Consider the following 6,664-nt stretch of genomic DNA (forward strand, 5'->3'; position numbering starts at 1 on the left):
ACATGTGGTATTGGGCTTTGTACTATATTGTCAATAATATTGATGATTGGAAAACTTTTTGGTACATATATTATATTCTAGTTTCAAGAACTAGGAAAGAGGTAAGACAAGGATATAAATGGTAGAACGCAGAAGTGTGTGACAGTGGTTTAGGATAGAGATTGTAAGTATAGAGAAAGGGCTAATGACTGTGGACAACTTGTTGTCTGTAGGAATGGTAGAAGATTGGATAAGGTGGATGAAGTAGAAGATTAGATAAGGTGGTAGAAGACAATCTCTTACTAAGCCTAAATTCAATAGGGTTGAATAGATATTCCTTTATAGTGGATAAGAAGTGAGGAGGATTTAAACTTGTAAAAGAAAATAGATTTCTTATAGTTCATTCCCATCACTATGACAAGTGATGAATACCCAAATCTTAAAGTCAATGCAGATTGCTTCTAAGTGGGCTCAAACACCTAGGACCTAATGGATTCCATGTTGCTTTTCTTGCATCTCGCCTCCCTCTCTTTCTCTCTCCATATCACCATATATAAAATCCTCTCCAAATTAGAAAAGAACAATCTAGAAATAGTGCTCCTTTTTCTAAATTTGGAAGATTATACAATAATTAGTAGTAAAACAACTACAGTGTCATCCAATTCTATGAAATTGAACCCAAAATAAGAAGAATTAACTGAAATGTTTACAAATTACATGTGTATAGTAAATTTACCACTTTCTGTGTTCTCTAATTCAAAACTTAGGGCTACTTTTCAGCACATTGAGAGAAATGTAGGCACATTTTATGCTTGCCTCTATCATGCACAAGTTCTAGTAAATTAAATTAGCTCAACTCCCAACTATAAATAGGGCAATGCAACATATCTAATGGTCATAGAGAAATTTCCAAGACTAAGTAGGTATTCGATGAACGTAATAAGACATTCTCGGTCCATGTCATTAATATTCTTCTTTCGGTCATTTTCTCAAACAGTTCACTTTTCTTGAAATGAAAAGGCACTCGGTCAAATAATTTTTCCAGCCATTCTGTCAAACAGTTGGCGTGCCTTGTCGAACGAAGGCTACACATTTTGCATACGGGAAGTTGCAAAATAGAACATATCTGAAAAGAAACTAGTGGACGAACAACCAGAGATTGATATCACGATTGAATCTATATACAAGAAAAAGTTAATACACCCTAATCAATTAGAATGGAATGCAACGGAAGAGCAAATAATCAAAGCTTATCTGGTACAAAAGTTTGCTCAAACTAAATTGAGAGCCGAACCCGGGTGATGTAGACAGCAAAACTGCACCAGCCGGGAATCGAACCCGGGTCTGTACCGTGGCAGGGTACTATTCTACCACTAGACCACTGGTGCTCAGATGAAGCGACGATCATTGACAGAGAACACCTTGGCCGTATCATCAGAACGAGAAAGCGTAAGAATAATAATAAAGAACGAAAATGGAGATGCGGGGTATCGAACCCCGTACCTCTCGCATGCAAAGCGAGCGCTCTACCATGTGAGCTACATCCCCAGTGACTGTTTCTGCATGCGTGACGATTTCTAAACTTAATTGTCATTGGACAGCATGCGGTTCACTGTTCATCTTCACAATGGCCTGTGTAGCTCGTTCTTGTAAACTGAAAGCCAACGGTGGTTTGTTTGCCTGCTATGCTTGGTTTGAATGTATTTTTTATCTCTATATTTTCCTTTCGCTTGGAAGGCGATGCGGGGGTCGTCCGAAACATTTTTCGCCTCTCCCGAGGCGATGGAAGGAGGAACACGTGTGGCTGGAGTTGTTCCCACATGCATCACGCATTAATAGTATCTCCACGACATATACACTTTTGTACGGAGTTACTAATGTCTCTTCGGAGACATCCGATAAAATTGGAACGATACAGAGAAGATTAGCATGGCCACTGCGCAAGGATGACACGCATAAATCGAGAAATGGTCCAAATTTTTTATATGTTTTTATCAGTATGAAACGAGCTGCTCCTAAATTGTTTTATACCGATACAAAATTGTCGACAGGAAATTGTCTGATGCTCATAAACAGTCGTGTGCCGATATTAAACCATTGTGATTTACAACTATGCCAGCATCAATGACAAAACATAGTCGAGAGGAGGAGATAGATAGATAAAATTTTAACGTCCATGAGGTTAAAAATAGCTTATGGGACAGCAAGACAACTCAAGCAGAATTAAGTAGCGCTGTTCGCCTCTTGTGTAGACTAATGATGAGCCCCTCCAATTGCTCAATGTACTCTTCGTTGAACAGGTTATGCCAAGAACTGTCACATATAGTATCCGCAAACTTATCCCTGCTATCCTTGTAGGCCTCACATTCTAGAATAAAGTGCTGTTCAGTTTCCACTTTCCCAGAATTGCAAAATCTGCAAATTCTCTCTTCCCAAGCCTCTTTTGGCCTCTTCCAACGCCCGGTCTCACAACGAAGTTGGTGAGAGCTGGTTCTCAGCTGAGCAATAAGAATTTTAGCTCTCCAAGAAATGTTGGCTCCTATGTACGCTTTTTCGAGTTGATCACAAGTGGGGTTGAACTCATTTATATAATATAGTTTCTTCCTCCCAATCTCGCTTCCCCAATTTCTCTTGTAGAATTTCTCCATAACAAAGACCTTTATTTCTTTATTATTTGTGGGGCACATATTGAAATGAATATTCCATTTACTCATCCACTTGATGTTTTGTTGCATCCATGTCCTTTTTCGCTTACATAGTGTGTCCCTAAAGACAACTTTCGACCATTTATCCTCTTCCATTTTTTTGATTATTTTTAGATAGCTTAAAAGGCGAACCATAGCAAGTGCCTCGATAGACGCAGCGCCCATTTCACTTAGCATGATGTCATATGGAACAGTGCTTTTAATTTTAAACTTGCTTGTAATCAAGCGCTTTTGGATTCCTTCGATTTGTTTCCATTGTGTTATAGTAGTTCTGCTGGCCCATAATTCACACCCATAAAGAACAACTGGCAGCACAAGAAGACCGAACAAGGTTTGAATAGTTTTCCAATCCCACAACTCCGCTTCACGGCACCTATTCTAAAGAGCGTAGAAAGCCTTCCATCCACCTAATGTCCTTTTATACCTGCAGCTAGACCAGCTTAGTTTTTTGTTGAAATTGATGCCAAGGTATTTATATTCCGCAACTTCTTCGAGAACACTTCCATTGTAATAAAATTCATGTTGATGCTGTTTTTTATTATTAGAGAAAATCATAACCTTGGTTTTGCTAATATTGACTTGCATCCCCACCATTATACAAAAGCGCTCAAGAGAAGATAGATGGTCTTGCAAACCACAAGCAGATTTGGCAATTAAAATGAGGTCGTCCGCATATAGGAGTAGCTTTATAACAAATTCTCCGAGCTGAATGCCTTCACGCTCTTGCGTGTTTAACCACTCTTCCAGTTTGTCAATATATAAACCAAATAAAGTAGGGGATAAAGGGCAGCCCTGTTTGACCCCGATATCGCTCCTAAAACATTATGAGAAAAGTCATTGTGGTACTAGGTTTATAAGGAAGACCCTATTAGGGAAAATTCTATCTCGTCACCAACGAAGGTTATGATCAGGGCTACTGATAAGGGATAGCTGGAAAAAAATTGCAGGATTCTGATAGAAATTTAGAGGACATCGCCCTTCTTACAAGGGCACCGCTGAGAAATAATCTTATCCATCTGCAAGTGACCACCTAATTTCCTTACATTTATTTTTGTTGATTTGAGAGAAGTGAGAGTTCACTAATTTTTAGAATCGTGAAGTTGGCATGGTCGAGCATATTGTTAATCAACATTGAATTGTTTCCAGTCCCTTTACCACAAAAATGGATGTTTGCTCCTTAATATTTGTTGAATTTAGTAACTTTGTGTGTATTATTTATCTTTTGCGGTTGTATATATATCTATGTTTACTGAAGCTTCTGATGACATTAATGACTCTCTTTTTGTGGATTTCATTGATTTTTTGACTGCATAATTTGGACACAAGAATAATGTAATGGACATTCTAGAAATGTCCAAAAATTGAATCAACTGCTGACAGAGATTTTAATGTCTTTGCATAGATTTGAAACCACATAACATAAACAAGAAGGAATTTATGCAAAACTGAAGATTGAACCACTATTGAAATAATATCATTTTTTCAAACTAATAAAATCAAATACATAGCAAACTTATCAAATCACTAATTATAGTATGATATTCCAATATTGACTTCCCATCTTGCTACTACAATAATATGAATAGTGTCGTGCTACAATGCTACTATAGTAAAAATTGCCTTCAATCAATCCAAAACCCTCATAAAATCACCCCTTCACAATGGCATAAGTATCGAACAAAAAGTGGGAATGATATGAGCAAACACCCAATCCGCCTGTAGCTGAAAATTTGCCCAATCTGCCTGTTAATGACGCTGATGACAATAAATTCCAAAGGCCAAACTCCAAGGGAATGACGTCTAGAATGTCACAAGAGAGAATAGACATCCTCTAATGTAAAGAACAGATTTGAAACTCACACATTTATTTTCTTCTCATATTCAACCTGCCTAACAATAGCCACAAGCTCTCCTTTTATTCCTACTTCATAGGGTTGACCACTTTTCACAAGCAATGTGGGATAAATAAAATAAAATAAAATAAAATAAAGAAAAGGCTAATGGTCACACAACTGGACAATTGCTAAAGTGGGGACATTACAATCCGCCCCCCCTCAAAATTGCTTGTCCTTAAGCAATCTCAGTCTTGTTTGCTGTAACACCTGCTCACTCTCCCAAGTAGCATCTTCCTCTGGCAGGTCTCTCCATTTGACTAAATATTCTTTAATCACCCTGCTCCATAGAATCCTCTCCCTAGTATCCAGAATAGCCTTAAGAATCAATATGAGCTTCCTCTCCTCATCTAATGGTTACAAATCTATAGAAGGCACAACTCTCTGACCGATGGCTTTCTTAAGCTTTGACACATGAAACACATTATGCACCTGACTACCCTTTGGAAGCTCAATCTCGTAGGCAACCTCACCCACCCTGCGAATCACTATGTAGAGACTATAAAACCTAGGCTTCAACTTCTCTGCTTTGCTCTTCTTGACTGATGACTTTCTGTATGGTTGTAGCTTCAAGTAAACCGTATCCCCAACCTCAAAACTATGCTCTATCTAGTGCTGGCTAGCGTACAATTTCTTCTAATTTTGGGCTTGTTGTATATTCTCCTTGAGCACCCTCAAAATATCCTGACTATCCTATAAGAATTTTTTTTCTTTGGGCACTCTACTATCCCCCAAAACCAGATCCATGAATCTAGGTGCTTCATAACCGTATAGTGCCATGAATGGAGTCATCTTGATGGACATATGATAAGTGGTGTTATAAAAGTACTCTACCATATGTAGCCATTTGACCCAAGCTCTCTGTTGTGCAATCACATAGTTCCTCAAATATCCTTCCACCCATTTATTTACAATCTCCATCTACCCATCTATCTGCAAATGATAACTAGTGCTAGGTGTAAGATTTGTGCCACACAATCCAAACAATTCCTACCAAAAAAACTCATAAATTTACTATCCCAATCACTAATAATGAAACAAGGTAGCCCATGTAACCTGAATATTTCTCTGAAAAAAAGATCAGCCACCTGTGTTGCTATGTAAGTGGATGGAATAGCAAAGAAGTGAGAAAACTTCGTTAGCCAGTCAACTACCACATACATGCAATCTCTCCCCTGTACTTGTGGTAACCTGGTGATGAAGTCCATAGCAATACTTTCCCATTTCCTATCCGAAATGGGTAAAGGTTGTAACAACCCTATAGGATATGTGTGATCTCCCTTATTCTGTTGACAAACTGCACACACCCCAGGATATGCTTATGAACATCATCCTTGAGCTCTTTCCATGTGAACTGCTCACAGAGCTTCTTGTAGGTCTTAAAGACCCCTGGATGTCCAGTTGTAGGTGCATTGTGAAATGCCTTCAATATTACCTCCCTAAACTATGATGAAGGAATCAAATATATCCTACCTTGGAACTTGATTAATCTGTCCCCCACCACCTAACAATCATCCTATATGGTGCCTGTAATCACTCCATAATCCCAAGTGTCCCTTGCATACTCTGCAGTAATCCTATTTCTCCAATCTCTGGTGATCTTAGGTAGAGCACAAATATGAGGTCTCCAGGATAAAGCATTTTCCACCACATTCTTCTTACCTTTGACAAACTCAATGTTAAAGTCATAAGCCTGCAACTTCGTAATCCACTTCTATTGTCTATCATTCAAATCATGTTGGCCCATGAAGTATTTGATGCTATTGTGATCAATCTTGATAACAAACTTCCCCACAACTAGGTAGGATCAAAACTTGGCCAATGCATGCATAATGGCCAACATCTCTCGATCATAGATGGAATAGCTCCTCTCCACTCCATGGAGCTACCTACTCTCAAAAGCAACGAGATGCTTCTCTTGCATCAAGACTGCCCCAATCCATCACCTGACGCATCACAATGAAGCTCAAATGGCTTCGTGAAGTCTGGTAGAGCTAATACTAAACATGATGACATTACCTTCTTGAAATGATCAAAGCATCTCTGAGCCACTCTTGTCCATGTGAAGGCCCCTTTCCTGGTAAGGTC

The 6,664-nt window shown here is 38.7% G+C and overlaps 3 non-coding genes across 3 annotated transcripts; 1 reads left to right on the top strand and 2 right to left on the bottom strand.

Moving 5' to 3' along the window:
- Window positions 1-1,296: 1,296 nt before the first annotated feature.
- TRNAG-GCC (transfer RNA glycine (anticodon GCC)) lies at window positions 1,297-1,367 on the bottom strand. The gene has a single exon. It is a non-coding gene; the product is annotated as a tRNA-Gly (tRNA).
- Window positions 1,368-1,454: 87 nt separating this feature from the next.
- TRNAA-UGC (transfer RNA alanine (anticodon UGC)) lies at window positions 1,455-1,527 on the bottom strand. The gene has a single exon. It is a non-coding gene; the product is annotated as a tRNA-Ala (tRNA).
- Window positions 1,528-1,858: 331 nt separating this feature from the next.
- LOC149535920 (U6 spliceosomal RNA) lies at window positions 1,859-1,961 on the top strand. Its single transcript, XR_016358276.1, has one exon. It is a non-coding gene; the product is annotated as a U6 spliceosomal RNA (small nuclear RNA).
- The last annotated feature ends 4,703 nt before the right edge of the window (window positions 1,962-6,664 follow it).

This window comes from Cupressus sempervirens, chromosome 10 (genome assembly GCF_028749045.1).
Source record: "Cupressus sempervirens isolate cs-2001-9-10 chromosome 10, ASM2874904v1, whole genome shotgun sequence".
Classification (NCBI taxonomy): domain Eukaryota; kingdom Viridiplantae; phylum Streptophyta; class Pinopsida; order Cupressales; family Cupressaceae; genus Cupressus; species Cupressus sempervirens.